The sequence below is a fragment of the Oncorhynchus keta genome, unplaced genomic scaffold, assembly GCF_023373465.1.
Source record: "Oncorhynchus keta strain PuntledgeMale-10-30-2019 unplaced genomic scaffold, Oket_V2 Un_contig_16796_pilon_pilon, whole genome shotgun sequence".
NCBI classification, from domain to species: Eukaryota; Metazoa; Chordata; class Actinopteri; order Salmoniformes; family Salmonidae; genus Oncorhynchus; species Oncorhynchus keta.
This window is the reverse complement of record NW_026280121.1, coordinates 213,705-229,980: the sequence shown is the minus strand read 5'-3', so window position 1 is coordinate 229,980 and position 16,276 is coordinate 213,705. Positions and strand designations below refer to the sequence as shown.

Genomic DNA, 16,276 nt, shown 5'->3' with positions numbered 1-16,276 from the left:
TGCTTCCAATTTTATGGCAACAGTTTAGGGAAGGCCCTTTCCTGTTACAGCATGACAACACCCCCGGGCACAAAGCGAGGTCCATACAGAAATGGTTTGTCGAGATCTGTGTGGAAGAACTTGACTGGCCTCAACCCCATCAAACACTATTGGGATGAAATGGAACTCTGAGTGCGAGCCCGGCCTAATTGCCCAACATCAGTGTCGAACCTCACTAATGCTCGTAGCTGAATGGAAGCAAGTCCCCACAGCAATGTTCCAACATCTGAAAGCCTTCCCAGAAGAGTGGAGACTGATGTAGCAACAAATGGGGTACAAACTTCATATTAATTCCCATGATTTTGGAATGAGATGTTCGACAAGCAGGTGTCCCCATACGTTTGGTCATGTAGTGTATATGGAGTTCAGTTTAGGCTACTTATCTAAATCTACTGTAGCCCAGTCCCTATTTTGCATTCCGCTGCCAGATTCACCAAGGGAATGTGAAATGTCAAGTCATCATGAATGGCCAGTACGTACAATTAATTACTTGGTTTACAGCCTACAGCTATTATAAAATAAGAAATAATATTGAACAAATATGAAACAAACCCTTAGTGAAATATGTTAACTATTATTTTAATATTGCAAATGTAATCAAAAATCCACATCATCAATGTTATCATCAATAACTTGTGATATCGTGGCCATCTGGTGGTATGACGAAAATCTGTGTTTAGGCGCCATCTTGTGGCAACACGATGCAAACCACAGAGTTTCTAAACCTAGAGGTGCAATATTGCGAGACTTCTGGGAACGCTTGTGAAGCAGACCATGCCGGAGTTTGGCGTTAGAAAAGTCAATTGGAGAAGTGGAAAAATTATTCCTTGGTTGTAAACGTTTTCTAAATCTGAAAAGCACAACCGAGATTCGAGACAATGTCTTAAGTAGCTGAGCATGTTATGACTAACCTCCTGAAAGTGACAAACTGACAAGTTCTCATGTTCGTCAAAAACAACGATATATCGAAAGGCATGCCTTTGATTTGACGCGAGACGACGGTTAGAACCGATTACGTGTCTCTGCGCATGATCTTAGCCAGCCAAAGTCGCTATGACATCGCCTACGAGCGTGATCGGGGATTTCTATTGGAGAAGCAGTTTCTGCCCATAGTCGTACTGTACTGTCTTGTGCAGACACTCCCTGATCAGGGCCCGGTTTCCCGAAAGTATCGTAAGGCCAAGTTCATCGATGGTTCTAACGAACCGGATCCAGGTGCCTTTCTCTCAATGCTAATTGGAGTATTGCTAAACTAGGCTCAGATCACCCTCTTCATTTTGATCGAAAAGGCAAAAACGTATCCTATAATCAGCACTTCTAAATCAGACTGTGAATATGAGCCCAGAACTGGGATTTCGACAAAGAAACACATGCCACTGTTAAAATAAACATATTTTAATATACAATGTGTTTTGTACAGTGTTTGCTGAAAAATGTACAAAGCATTTCTTTAAATATTCTATTTCTTTAACTACTAAGAGGAAAAAAGTCCCTTTCAAAAGAGGCAACCTTTCTTTACAAATGTAGGCATTCAACAGGCATGCCTAAATACAATGCATGCTTCTCATTAGCAGGAAAACAATATCAGAGTCCAATTGTAATACAAAGTCGAAGTCAGTCAAAGCAAACAAGAAAAAAAAAGGGACAAAATTAATAAATAAAAACCTCAGGTCTTAAATTCTTCTGTACAAGACTCCATTGGAATATAATATCAATGTACAAAACATCACTTAAAAAACCTTTGTAGTTTAATTAAACCGCTGTTACAAATACATTTCTTTAAGTAGCCTGTACTAAATAGCACTCTATTCCCAATTTAGTTTTGGCAGGCTCCGGCCCACTGACATTCCTTCTCCATCGAGAAAGCAGCGGAATTCAATTCAGTACGAGTCATCAGGAAATATTTAGTGCACTACTCTTGATAAGGTCCATAGGGCTCTGGTCAAACGTAGTGCACGACATAGGGAATAGGGTGCCATTTGGGATGCAGCCCTTTTCTTCTCATCTTCCCATTTAGTGACATTATCAAATGTGACTTAATGCACAACAATGGTCACTTGACCCGTGGTTTGGGCAGATGTGTGTACGATTGTTAAAACCCAAAACAATCGCAGGGGGAGATTGGAGATATATTTGTGTGTAATGTTTGAATATTAATTGACACTTATTTTGTCCTTGTGGGCTGTCCTTGTGAGTTCCCTACTCTAAACACTTTTCAGTTCATTCCCGTCCCACAAATTCTTTATGGTTGGTTTGCGACGCTACTGAGCCGATAGTATCTAGACTCAGTCTTGGGGCTCTCTAGGCCTACTTTGACCACTGTAGGTTAAGTCTCCAACCCTTGGCCAACATTCTTGCCACCAGAGAGTGTTCTGTATACTGATGGTGGTAATCATGCCAGCAGGCATAGTAATGGCACTTATATTAGGAAAACCCTAAAATTCCCCATTTGTCCACAGACTTTGCCAAACAGATGTAGGATCTTTAATTTGAGCCAGTTTGCTACAGTAGGAAAATAATCATTCAGCAACAGGAAATGTGAATTTTGTGGATTATAATTAAGGGACATTTTTGTGTAGGGTTGATACATTTTTCATTAGGTAAAATCAAATCTAACATTTTTAGTGGAAAATTCAAACTTTAGAAGCCTTTTTAAACCTTGAATACACTACAAGTTTGCATTTACTGCTGTTCAGGAAAATTCTCAGCAAAAGGTACTTTGTCTTACACTTTCTTGTTGTTTGAAGGTATGCAATTTTCTATATTTCTTCCCCTCCCCAAAATATTTGGTTTATCTGCACAGGCTGGTCTTGAAATAGAAAAAAAGTGACTACTAATTTAGTAGACAGAGGTTAGTTAGTAGCCTTTCAAATATATTGTACAGCCCTTTCTCCTCTTGGTGTAGACCAGGGAAACATTGGTCCAAGAGGGCGCTATAGTGCTACTGTGGTGGTATGGGATGGAGCACATAGAAGTAGATTTGAACAGATTAAACGATCTAGAACTCCTATTTCTATGACTTTGTCCATCTGCATTGTTATCACGGGAACAGTGAGTGAATCGACGTGCTAGATCATAAACTATATACAATTTATCATTAAACAACTTGTCACATATGACTGAAGTTGTGTGAAACCAACATGGCTAGGGAGGGCCTCTGCGATCTTGTGTTTTTCAGAAGACCTGTGTTTCTGTCTTCTATTCAAGGCTGGGGAGCTTTTCCATGGAAGACTGAAGAGGACTGAGCCAGGGATGGTGGAGAGCGTACGACTCAAGTCCCCTTGCTGAAGGCACCGTGTCTGGAGTTATGGTGCGATCCAGAGTCCCCTCCTGTCCCTGAACACCCCAAACTAACACCCTCACAACCGCCAGTGACCTCCGTCCTCTCATGCTTCAGACACTGGGCCAGGTCCTTTTGGCAGGGCTCCATGGTAACAGCCACGCCCACGCCACTGCGGCCCGACATCATGCGGGTCACCTCCGACCACGTGTCCGTCTCCGGGTCATAACACTCCACGCTGTCCAGGAAAGTGTTCCCATCATAACCTCCTGTAGAACGGAGGAGGAGAGGAGAAGCACTCTTTAGGACATAGGATGGGATTTATAACACTTTTTATAACAAGAGAATTGTATCTCAAATGTAAATAATAATACATGCATTTTATATGGTGCTTTTCATTACACGTTGAATCGCAAAGTTGCTTTTAAAAACAAAACAATTTAACAACAAAAATGTAGGAGGATCTGGTAGTTATTGGACGAAGGTCTTTCATCATGGGCAGTTCAGAAAGGTAGTATTATCGCCGGAGGAAGCATTGATGGAACAGCCAGGCAGGGAGGTAGAGACATCTGACAAGACAGGCCATGGAGCTCTTCATCAAGTACCTTGTTGTCTGTCGATGTTCACAGCTCCTCCTCTCTAGATCAGGCTGGTAGCACCCACCTGGGTTATGCTTCGGGACTGTAAAAGTGCAAATAAGACCCCCACACCTCAGCAGTAGTCCTGAAAAGCGCCCTGCGAGGCGGCCTCTGCATCACCTCACACCGCTTCCCTCTAGGAGCCGGGAGCAGGAGGCCTAAAGCTCCCTACGAGGCGAGCCTCTGCATCACCTCACACCGCTTCCCTCTAGGAGCCGGAGGCCTAAAAGCTCCCTACGAGGCGAGCCTCTGCATCACCTCACACCGCTTCCCTCTAGGAGCCGGAGGCCTAAAAGCTCCCTACGAGGCGAGCCTCTGCATCACCTCACACCGCTTCCCTCTAGGGCCGGAGCAGGAGGCTAAAAGCTCCCTACGAGGCGAGCCTCTGCATCACCTCACACCGCTTCCCTCTAGGAGCCGGAGCAGGAGGCCTAAAAGCTCCCTACGAGGCGAGCCTCTGCATCACCTCACACCGCTTCCCTCTAGGAGCCGGAGCAGGAGGCCTAAAAGCTCCCTACGAGGCGAGCCTCTGCATCACCTCACACCGCTTCCCTAGGAGCCGGGCAGGAGGCCTAAAAGCTCCCTACGAGGCGAGCCTCTGCATCACCTCACACCGCTTCCCTCTAGGAGCCGGAGCAGGAGGCCTCAAAGCTCCCTACGAGGCGAGCCTCTGCATCACCTCACACCGCTTCCCTCTAGGAGCCGGAGCAGGAGGCCTAAAAGCTCCCTACGAGGCGAGCCTCTGCATCACCTCACACCGCTTCCTCTAGGAGCCGGAGCAGGAGGCCTAAAAGCGCCCTCCCCCTGCATCACCTCACCGGGAGCGCCTAAAGCTGCAGCCTCATCCCTCAGCTTCCCTCTAGGAGCCGACAGGAGGCCTAAAGCGCCCTGCGCCTCTGCATCACCTCACACCGCTTCCCTCTAGGAGCGGGCAGGAGGCCTAAAAGCCGATGCTGTTGACCAGGTGTTGCTGCTGTATCATTCAAATGGAGCTAGCTGCCAATTATAAACTGACTTGCCAATAATCAGTCCTGCAATTCCGTGAGACACCACCAGATAGGTCTCTCGACAAATGAAAAAAAAATAAAAAAATCAACTAAATAAATCAATAAATAAAAACAATAAGATATGCTTCTCTCTGTCACTTCGACACTGGAAAACTAAATGTGACCTAAACACTGTGGTACTAAATACTGCACATCATATGGGGTTGATTCTGTCAATGTATTAGAAAAAACAAAATGGGTATTTGGGGAGGACTCCGGGGTTTTGTTTATGGTGTTCAAAGAAAGAATTCTTGCCCCGAAGCAAATAACTCATAATTACGCTAAAGCATTGTTGCAGTAGAACCTGCTTTTACAATACCCACCCAGTACATAGATCTTCCCATGGTGCGGTGACCCCCAGGGCGGAGCGTCGGTGCCTCATGGAGGCTGCAAAGCTCCAGGTGTCAGTCTCAACGTCGTAGCGCTCCACTGTGTTCAGCTGGTTGGTGCCGTCGTAGCCCCCATCACGTAGATACGGTTCCCAGCGCACACACACCTGATATGGGTCAAAGTTCATTATTAGAAGGGCCTTCTTGACACAGGTGGAACTTTAGGTCTACACGCAGGTTTCACTCTGAATCTCCACCCTTTACACAGGAAAATGCATTTAAAATCGATTTGAAAACATTGGATTTGTGAAAGCATGGCTGGAGAGTTTCCACCATATTCCTGTCCATGCCTTAAGTACATGCGTCGAGAGAAGCATAGAGAATCAGACCGTAAATCCTGTCCAAAGTCAATGTGGTCCCTTTGTTCCTCACCTGCCCCAGAGCGCACAGTGTTCATGGCAGCCATGCTCTTCCACTCATCCCTTTCTGGGTTATAACACTCTGAGGAGGAGAGAGGCGGTGTGTGCCGTCGAACCCTCCCACCGCGTACAGCAGCCGGTTGATGACCGCCACGCCCACCCGATACGCCGTGTCAACATTGGGGCCACCAGGTGCCACTGGTCCCTGTCTGGGTCATACCTGAGGAGGGGAGAGACAGACACAGTCAGTCAAACACACTGACAAAACCTGCGGAGCAGGATAGAGGCACGCCCACAAAATCAACCAACTGGACTATATTTAGTGTGAGGTTGGAAAATCGTGACATCAAAGTAATTTCTTCCTGGTTTATTTTTAGGCACAAACAACAAATACTTTCCTTGAGATAAAAAATATATATACTGTATATCAGCAAAAAAAGAAGTCAGCAAACTTAACATGTTGAATCTTGGTACAAATATTCACACAACTGAGACATAAACTGAACAGGTTCCACAGACATGTGACTAATGTAATAATGTGTATGTGAACAAAGGGGGGAGGGGGTAACAGTCAGTATCTGGTTTGGCCACCAGCTGCATTAAATACTGCAGTGCATCTCCTCCACATGGACTGCACCAGATTTTCCAGTTCTTGCTGTGAGATTCCACCAAGGCACCTGTAAGTTCCCAAATATTTCTGGGGGGTGGCCCTAGTCCTCACCCTCCGATCCAACATGTCCCAGATGTGCTCAATGAGATTGAGATCCGGGCTCTTCGCTGGCCATGGCCAACAATGACATTCCTGTCTTGCAGGAAATCATGCACAGAATAAGCATTATGGCTGGTGACATTATCATGCTGAGGGTCATGTCAGGATGAGCCTGCAGGAAGGGTACCACTTGAGGGAGGAGGATGTCTTCCCTTAAACGCACAGAGTTGAGATTGCCTGCAATGACAACAAGCTCAGTCCGATGATGCTGCGACACACCGCCTCAGACCATGACGGACCCTCCACCTCCAAATAGATCCCGCTCCAGAGTACAGGCCTCGGTGTAATGCTCATTCCTTCGACGATCAACACGTTTCCAACCATCACCCCTGGTGAGACAAAACTGCAACTTGTCAGTGAAGAGCACTTTTTGCCAGTCCTGTCTGGACCAGCGACGGTGGGTTTGTGCCCTTTGGTGACACTGTTGCCGGTAAAGTCTGGTGAGGACCTGCCTTACAACAGGCCTACAAGCCCTTTGTCCAGCCTCTCTCAGCCTATTGCAGACAGTCTGAGCACTGATGGAGGGATTGTGCATTCCTGGTGTAACTCGGGCAGTTGTTGTTGCCATCCTGTACCTGTCCCGCAGGTGTGATGTTCAGATGTACCGATCCTGTGCAGGTGTTGTTACACGTGGTCTGCCACTGGGAGGATGATCAGCTGTCCGTCCTGTCTCCCCGTCTTAGGCGTCTCACAGTACGGACATTGCAATTTATTGCCTTGGCCAAATCTGCATTCCTCATGCCTCCTTGCAGCATGCCTAAGGCACATTCACGCAGATGAGCAGGAACCCTGGGCATCTTTCTTTTGGTGTTTTTCAGTCAGTAGAAAGGCCTCTTTAATGTCCTACGTTTTCATAACTGTGACCTTAATTGCCTACCGTCTGTGAGCTGTTAGTGTCTTTAACGACCGTTCCACATGTGCTTGTTCATTAATTGTTTATGGTTCATTGAACAAGAATGGGGAAACAGTGTTTAAACCTTTTACAATGAAGATCTGTGAAGTTATTTTGATTTTTTTTTTTACAAATTATCTTTGAAAGACAGGGTCCTGAAAAAGGGGTGTTTCTTTTTTTGCTGAGCTACTTCCTTGTATAACATCACTTTGCTCCGCACAGAAAATACCAAGTCCTATGGCGCAAAGGGCACTGTTCCAATCCTACATACCTAACCAATCATAACCCCAACCGAAGGACACAAAAACGCAACTCCCGCTCCCTTCATCAAACCACCCAATCAGATCTCAGTTCCACGAACCTCTCCACGCTGTTATGATGAATACATCCATGCGACCCTCCGACAGCATAGATCATCCCGTCAATCACCCCCACTCCTATCCTGTTCCTGGGTACACTCATGGGAGCACAAGGCAACCAGCAGTTGTTCATGGGATTATAACAATCCAACGTGTTGGAGTCCATATTCCCGTCAGGAGCGTTGTTCCTTCCTCCGACAGCGTAGAACAGCCCAGAGATGACCACGGCAGCCAGGCCACTCCGGGGGACCTGAAGGTCAGCTAGCCTCAGCCAGGCCCCAGTACAGGGGTTGTAGGCTTCCAGATAGGACAGGGACTGACGGAAGTATCCCCTGCCGTGTAGATGAGCTGGGGCACTTTGGGCGTGCGGCACGGATCACCTAGGAGGACCACATAAATGTATCAATCAATTGATCCATCAGGAGATTACCTTGGAGACAAATGCATTGGAAATATATATTTATCCCCTTTTTTCCCTCCCAATGTCAATTGCGATCTTGTCTCATCGCTGCCCAACGGGCTCTGGAGAGCGAGTCGATGACCCGCCAAACCACTCTCCTTAACACCCGCCCGCTTATCCCGGAAGTCAGCTTCACCAATGTGTTGGAGGAAACACTGTTCAACTTACGTCCGAAGTCAGCCTGCAGGAGCCCGGCCCGCCACAAGGAGAGAGCGATGAGCCAAGTAAAGCCCCCCACCCCGGCCAAACCCTCCCCTAACCTAGACGACGCTGGGCCAATTGTGCACCGCCCTATGGGACTCCCTGTCACGGCCGGTTGTGACACAGCCTGGGATTGAACCCGGGTCTGTAGTGACGCCTTAGACCGCTGCGCCACTCGGGAGGTCGGCTTTGTAGTTTAAAAAAAACTTGATTTAATCAGGGTTCTTGGCATCAGTATTGGACGTTAAGTGTTAGATACAGCAGCAAGGTCATTGATGCACATCAGAAACAATGGAGGGTTTAGAACTTTAACTGTAAACAGGTTTTATTACCCAAAATACCAACCAACCATCTCACCTTCGTGGGCTTGTGGAGGTGAGGTCCTGGAAGATCTGAGCCAGGTAGTCTTTACACTGGTCGTCCCACTCCAGAGACTGCAGCTGGGCTTGGAGGAAGTGTGGGGTGAGGGAGTGGCACCGCACGGCCTGGAGCAGGGCCTGGACGTAGGGCCGCCCGGTTCTCCCGGTCGTACCGGACCCACGCCACACAAGCCTGAAAGACCACCGACTCACAGCGCACGTTGAGTTCGTCGCGGCTGATGAGAGTGACCAGCTGGCATTGGGAGAGGTTGAAGAACTCCTCCTGGGTCGCCACCTAAAGGTGAGGAGGAGGAGAAGGAGGCTGTTCTAAGAAAGGCATCACTTGGTTGCCAGTCTAAAATGAAGTCATGGAGAATAACAAGGGGTTGTTGGATATGGTTCATGGGCAATTGTTAGGCTTTTAGAATTAAAAAGGGGAGTAACGCAGCATTTTGAAAACATTTTTATTCAATGGAGTACACTGAATCACACAGTACACCTTTGGTATTCATCTTATTATGACTCATGATCATTCTTTTGGGTGTGTGTGTGTGTGTGTGTGTGTGTGTGTGTGTGTGTGTGTGTGTGTGTGTGTGTGTGCGTGCGTGCGTGCGCGCGTGTGTGAGAGAGAGACAATCAGTGATCTTTGCAGAATATATATGAGACATCTCTTCCTGTTAACCAGCTCTTCCATGGTTACAGTTTCAGTCTGACTCCCTGTGAAGTCATGCAGACTGACTGCCTCTACATTGAACATACAGGTAAACCCCCATGAGCCCGCCCACACAACGCGCTGATTCCACACGACTCACCCAACTCACGCACAAAACTAACCCAACACACACACACCTAACCCACTACCACACAATAGTAGGATTATTCATGTTGAGGGTTCAAGGGCCAAAGCAGAAAAGAAACGAAGATGGTGCAAAGTAACAGCTGAGACTATTTGTTCAGTGATGACACGCTGTGGTGCAGGTGGTGGTGCTCCACCCTCACAAAGCCTTGACGTTTCCCTTAACTAAACACAGTGAGTCAGTTGAGGAAACGGACTCTGGCTTTCAAGTTACAGGAAGAGACTACAGATCTGAGAAAAGCCATTAATCTGTATAGCAGCTGAATGGCCTGACGGTGACACACTAACGATAAGGTTGACTGAATGACTCATCCATATCAAATGAAGATAAGGAGACACGCACAGTATCCGCTGAATTATTTCAACTGATCGGAGTCAGGTGGCGTGGTTATTTCCTGGGGAAACCCATAGGGGTCAAGGAGCAAAGTGTCATGGTGAAACACTTCGTACCATCAACAGTGAGCATGCTCTGGATACTGAACTTTTCCAACTCGGGAGGGGGGAAGAGACTATCATTCTCTCCGAAGTGTGTACTTGTTCACTCCCCTCATGAGTTTAAAAGGATTCTCTCTCGCTATGGTTTCGAGAATCGCAAACCCAAAGAACGAGGTTAGGCAAAGCTGATCCTGAATCAGTTGTGAGGGGGCTAAAGCTAACTGTTTTAAAAGGATACTTCGGGATGTTGGCGATGAAGCTTGTTATTTACTTCCCCAGAGGCAGATTAACTCGTGGATACCATTTTATGTCTCTGTGTCCAGTATGAAGGATATTAGAGGTCATTTACATTTACATTTAAGTCATTTAGCAGACTCTTATCAGAGCGACTTATAACATGCTTGTTAGCTTTGGCTTGCGAAACTACCTCCAACTTCCTTCATACTAGATGCCGAGACATAAAATAGTATCCATGAGGTCATCCGACCCCGGGAAGTAGATATTTGCTCAAATCCAGAAGACAGTATCTACACCACATACCTGGCTGAAGTTCATGTAGATATTTCCCGAGCTTTCTGATGGAGCTCCGTGCAGCTGATCTGCTGGCGAAGCTGGCTATGCCGATGGCGTTTCTAGGGTCCAGCTGCGTGACCAGGAAGTCGCAGCAGGCCTTGACCACGCTGTCGATCTGGTACATGACGGCGCCGTTCATGACGTGGATCACACACTTCTCCCCAACAGAGATGCTGGCCGTGTAGGCAAACTCTATCAGCCGGCCCATCACCTGAGAGAGAAGGAGGGATGTGGAGAGAGAGGAGGATTTGCAGAGAGAGAAAAGGAAGAGAAAAGATTGGAGATGGAGAGAAGAGATGGGACAGATGAAAAAGAGAGTGGAGGACAGGTGAGAGAGAGAATGAGGCGAGAGTAGTTAGAACAGTTAGAAGAGACAGGAAGACAGAAAGGGTCAATTACATCATTATTATTTTTTTAATATATAGATTTTTTTACCCCTTTTTTCTCCCCAATTTTGTGGTATACAATTGTTTAGTAGCTACTATCTTGTCTCATCGCTACAACTCCCGTGCGGCTCGGGAGAGACGAAGGTTGAAAGTCATGTGTCCTCCGATACACAACCCAACCAAGCCGCACTGCTTCTTAACAGCGCGCATCCAACCCGGAAGCCAGCCGCACCAATGTGTCAGAGGAAACACTGTGCACCTGGCAGCCTTGGTTAGCGCCACTGCGCCCGGCCCACCACAGGAGTCGTTGGTGCGCGATGAGACAAGGATATCCCTACCGGCCAAACCCTCCCTAACCCGGACGACTCTAGGCCAATATGCGTCACCCCACGGACCTCCCGGTCGCAGCTGGCTGCGACAGAGCCTGGGCGCGGAGCAGAGTCTGGTGGTACAGCGCCCTTAACCACTGCGCCACCCGGGAGGCCTTCAATTACATCATTATTGTGGCATGAGGTTCCAGACTGACAATCTGCCTCAGTACTGAGGAACTACACAATCAAATAAAACCAATCGAATCAAATTGTATTTGTCACATGCGCTGAATACAACAGGTGTAGACTTCACCGTGAAATGCTTAGTTCGAGCCCTTTCCCAACAATGCAGAGTTAGACAAAGTAAGACAATTCGCAAATAAAAATAGTAACACAATAAATACTATCAAAGTTGTGGCACTGTGGCACAGTGCTGAGTTAGCCTATGACAGAGAGCAGTCAGAGAGCTGCTGGTTTATCAGTTCCCTCATTCGTCAACATGGCTAATCCTGCTTTGCTCTCTGTAAGCTTGGTGTGTCTGCGTGTGTCTGCATGTCTAAAGGCAGCGGCATGATTACGATCTCTGGGAGATAACTCAGTGGGGCTGTACGCACCAGCTGGAACAAAGAAGCCAGCGATAAAAGCAGGTGTGTGTGTGTGCGGCGCATATTTTTACCACTGAAATACAACTGTCTTTCTTATGGAGTCAGTCTTTGGTCCCTCGTAGGAAACGTGGAGTGACTGCCTTTCTATCTTGAATGCAACGTGGATAATTACAACTGGGACTTCTAAAAGTCAGCTCTACCGACACACCTGGATGAAAGGCAGCCTTCACCCGCCTACTTATGCAGGTCTCCCTCATCTATCCAGTCTTCACTACTATTACTCATGAAAATGCAGTTGGTTTCCATAGAATTGGTTAACACTTTACTTTAGACCAACAGCTAGAAAGGTTTATTACATGCCTGTGGCAAGTCTTATAAAATGTGTTGTAACACTCACCGGGGGTGTATCCCCTCACGATGGGCACCACCTCCATCCCACACTCCTTCAGGCCGTTGGTGAACATGGCTCTGAAGACCGGAAGGGACGATGCCAGCACCACCTGTAGACGTGAACTGTCAGCTTGATATCTCAAACATATCAACTGTATCAGTTTTCCCCTCTGATTCAACAGGTGCTCTCAAAACCAATTTATCAAAATTCTTGCCACAGAAATTGCTTTGAGTGGAAGCTCTTTTTGTTATTTTGACTCTTTTTAAATGAAACAATCATAGTCAAGTTCTTAATTAATACTGAAACATTTAGATAAATAAGCAACTGCAGCTGGAACTTTAAGATCAGGTGCAACTATAAATTCCTAAGAGCAGCACAGGGTTCTGGTGCAGAACACATCTAAAGGATAGGCAAAGCATGAGGACTAGAAGAGAAGGGCACAGACCCCAGACGCCCTATAGGCACGAGTAGTCCGAGTCAGAACGTTACCGATACACCCGACTCCATCCACAGCATAACCGTTATTGACACAATGCTACACACTTGTGTGCCACGAAGTCCACGGCCTCCAGGTCGTTGTAGCACACACGAAGCGTCACGTCGCACAGCTGGCCGTCCAGCCGCAGCTCGTTCATGATGGCGAAGGCGGCCGCCGTGTGGCTCTCCAGCGTGTAGCTGAAGACGCGGTGGCCGTTGCGCGTCGACGGCGTCACCACCGCCTTGCACTCCGTCGGGCACTCATTAGACATCCTGACTGACGAAGGATCCTTCCTGGTGCTTCTGTTGAAGCTGTGACAACAACTAAGAACAGTGTTGGGAGTGACTGCTGCCGGACATCCTTGCTCACTGAGGGGCAAGGAGACACTAGGGAAATGTTGAAAACTGGAGGAGCTATTGGGGGATTGTAGAAGGCTACGACCCTTTTCCTAGGGTCTTTGTTGTTTTTTGGTTGAATGTATGTCTGTGACTGTAGAGTTCAGAGAGTACTAAATCGGCTTTCTTAGAAAGGTCCGAAAGACGGTTTCTTATCCCTTACTTCTTATTCTTCAATTCCAGCCATTGTGTCTATATGAGTTTTTCGTACAGTCTTACTTATTCCACAAGCCCAGCCATAGTGCACAATCAGGTGCTATTGTAAAACTTTAAAAATACTTATTCTACATGAACTGCCAGTCATGGTTATGTATGTTATAACCAGGCCAATCGTTATCCACCACGATTTATGACATCAGTGTTCTAGATTCTCTCCCACCTGCCCTTGAGTAAACTTCTCTTTCTCTTTAATTAAAGGAACAGCAAGACGTATGGTCTTTTGGCAGGAGGTATGTAGCGAGTCCGAAAAGACGCAGTAGGAATTACTGTTATTCACGTCCCGCTTGTTGATATGTTTTTCCTAAAGGGGAACTTCCTGAACAAAAGAGTCCGCAACAGTCAGAAAACAGACAGATGTGTCTAGTACTCTGACATCTTCTCAAGTCCAACTACTTGCTTATTCCTTTTTCGCTCTGAGGCCCAACAAACAGACACTGATATACTACTGCATCTTCAATGGTCATAATTATAAATCAGGACTTAGCTCATGGAGCTACACTTCTGCCAGGAGTTGGGTAGAAGAGGGACAAGGATAGGGTAGTAGAGGGTGGAAACTCCTAAAACTCTGTAGAGGGAGAAAAAAAGAGCAGGTGCCAAAATGTCGTCAGCGTAAGCTAGCAGCCCTGAGGATTCAGGAATGAGGGGAGAGCTCAGTTTAGTTTGGTTGATCAGTTGCTCCACTCTAGAAGCTTTCCCAGAAGTCGCCCCGTTCTGGAATCTCAAATTGCACTGTTGTATTTACTGGGAAGGTCTGGGTGCCGTTGGCAACTAGAAGAGAAGAGAAAAGACAGGACAGTTAGGTGTTAGGTGGATAGGGTTTATCTAATAGTGATGGGGGAAAGAAAGAAATACATTTTCATATCGGGATATACATTTTGATGATATATCGTACTGACAATATTTAAATAATGTTTTTGCGCTACTTGGCTATCTACCTGCACCAAAATGTCAGTATCTTACCTTCATAGCTTGTTCACCATCTTCCTTTAATTTGTTTTAGCACTGATTTCCATGTCTGATCAAAACAGATAGAACTTTCATTTTCGAGAGTGATTTAGTATGTTCTACGACAAGCGAATGACTCAGCTAAATAACATTACGAAGCCATCCAACCTCAATCACTCCAGTCAGAACAAAAGTGTCCTAGAACAGGAAGAGATACAACATAGATAGATATACCTTTAAGGTAATCAAAGAGTTTACAGTCACACTCATGGATCCTCTTGGGAGGAGTCACAGTTTCTCTTAGTCACTGTGACTAGAGTCAATGTGCTTTGAGACAACATCACAGCTCTAGGAGAGCTTGGGTGTCTCCACAGATTCCACACAAGGGAATGCAGAGTCTCTCTCTCCTCCCCCCCTCAGACCTGGGTTCAAATACCATTAGAAAACATTTCAAATATTGCATCTATGCTTGACTGAGCGTACCTGCTGCAATGGAACCAATAGAGATGTCTCAAAAGTGCAAACCCCACCCATCTGGCTCTTCAGGCAAACTAGAGCAAATGCTCAGCGTATTTGAGAAGGTTTGTAAAGAGTCTGAACCCAGCTCTGGCGGGGAGTGGGTAAGATAGCCCAACCACTGGTCGAGAGTCTGAGCCGAGTGACGTACTTTCCTACTGAGGAAGACGGAGTGAGTGACTTAAATTAGGGCAGAATTGAATTAGTCATCGTGACTGAGTGTTTTTTTCTTCCCTGGACTGTCCTGTGACCAATCTGGCTACAGCAGTGGAGAGTAGGAAAATAATCACACACACACACACACACACACACACACACACACACACACACACACACACACAACACACACACACACACACACACACACAACACACACACAAAAGTAAGCTACAGGCTATACAGGTGTTAAGCCTGTTCGTTCACAACTAGGCCAATACAAAAAAGTCACTATAGAGAGTCATAGTTACTCAGCAACAATTGTTATCGTGTTATTGCAGCTGCTCTGGCCTGAGTGGGTAACATAACTGCAATGTTACGTTTTGCACATAATGATTACCTGTACAAGCAGATAAGAGAACTGACTGGCTGAACTGAAGGGCTGGAGGACAAGTTCTGGCCTACCTGTTCTACATGCCTCCCAAATGGCACCCTATTCCCTATATAATGCACTACATTTGACCAGGGCTTATAGGACTCTAGTAGTAGTGCACTATGTAAACTCTTAGAAAAGAAGGTACCACCTAGAATATAAAAGGGTTCTTCGACTGTCCCCATAAGAGAACACTTTGAAGAACCCTTGTTGGTTCCATGTATTGCCCTCTGTGGAAAGGGTTCTACATGGAGCCCAAAACAGTTATACTTGGAACCAAAAGTGTTCTACCTGGAACCAAAAACAGGTTGTTATCTTATGGGGACAGCCGAATTAACCTTTTGGAACCATTTTTTTCTAAAAGTGTAGGGAACAGGGTGCCATTTGGGCGCAGCCTTAGTTGTATGGTCTGCCTACCTACAGCTCTATCTAGGTAATTCTACTACCCTCCCTCTATATCACATGAAATCCTGTACAACTCACTGAAGTGAAACCAAGATTAGACTAATATTATGTGGTTGGACCATTCTCTGTAATGAAGACAATGCTTACATTGGACACGGTCTGATATATTATTACAGTGTGTAGGCCTCACTAAAGTCAAGTTAGGTCGTTCCTACAATGCAGTGCCTTTTGGACCTTGTAACTTTAGAAAAAAGTTCAGAAAAAGGACTTTTGACTTTCAGATAAACATATTGGTCAAGCTCAGGCACTTAATTATTACTATTTTTTTTTAACCGGTTAAGAGCATAATCCTAACAGGGTGGAACCTAACAGGGTGGAAAT

At 46.3% G+C, this 16,276-nt stretch overlaps 1 long non-coding RNA gene and 1 pseudogene across 2 annotated transcripts; both read right to left on the bottom strand.

Annotated features, from left to right (window-relative positions):
* Positions 1–1,418: 1,418 nt before the first annotated feature.
* LOC127919501 (kelch-like ECH-associated protein 1B) lies at positions 1,419–13,624 on the bottom strand (annotated as a pseudogene).
* On the bottom strand, positions 4,110–4,722 carry LOC127919497 (uncharacterized). 2 transcript variants are annotated; one of them, XR_008103162.1, is made up of 3 exons: positions 4,637–4,722; positions 4,352–4,495; positions 4,110–4,281 (listed from the first exon to the last, which is right to left on the bottom strand). It is a non-coding gene; the product is annotated as an uncharacterized LOC127919497 (long non-coding RNA). The 2 variants fall into 2 exon arrangements; XR_008103163.1 differs by having other exon boundaries at positions 4,565–4,714.
* Positions 13,625–16,276: the final 2,652 nt, after the last annotated feature.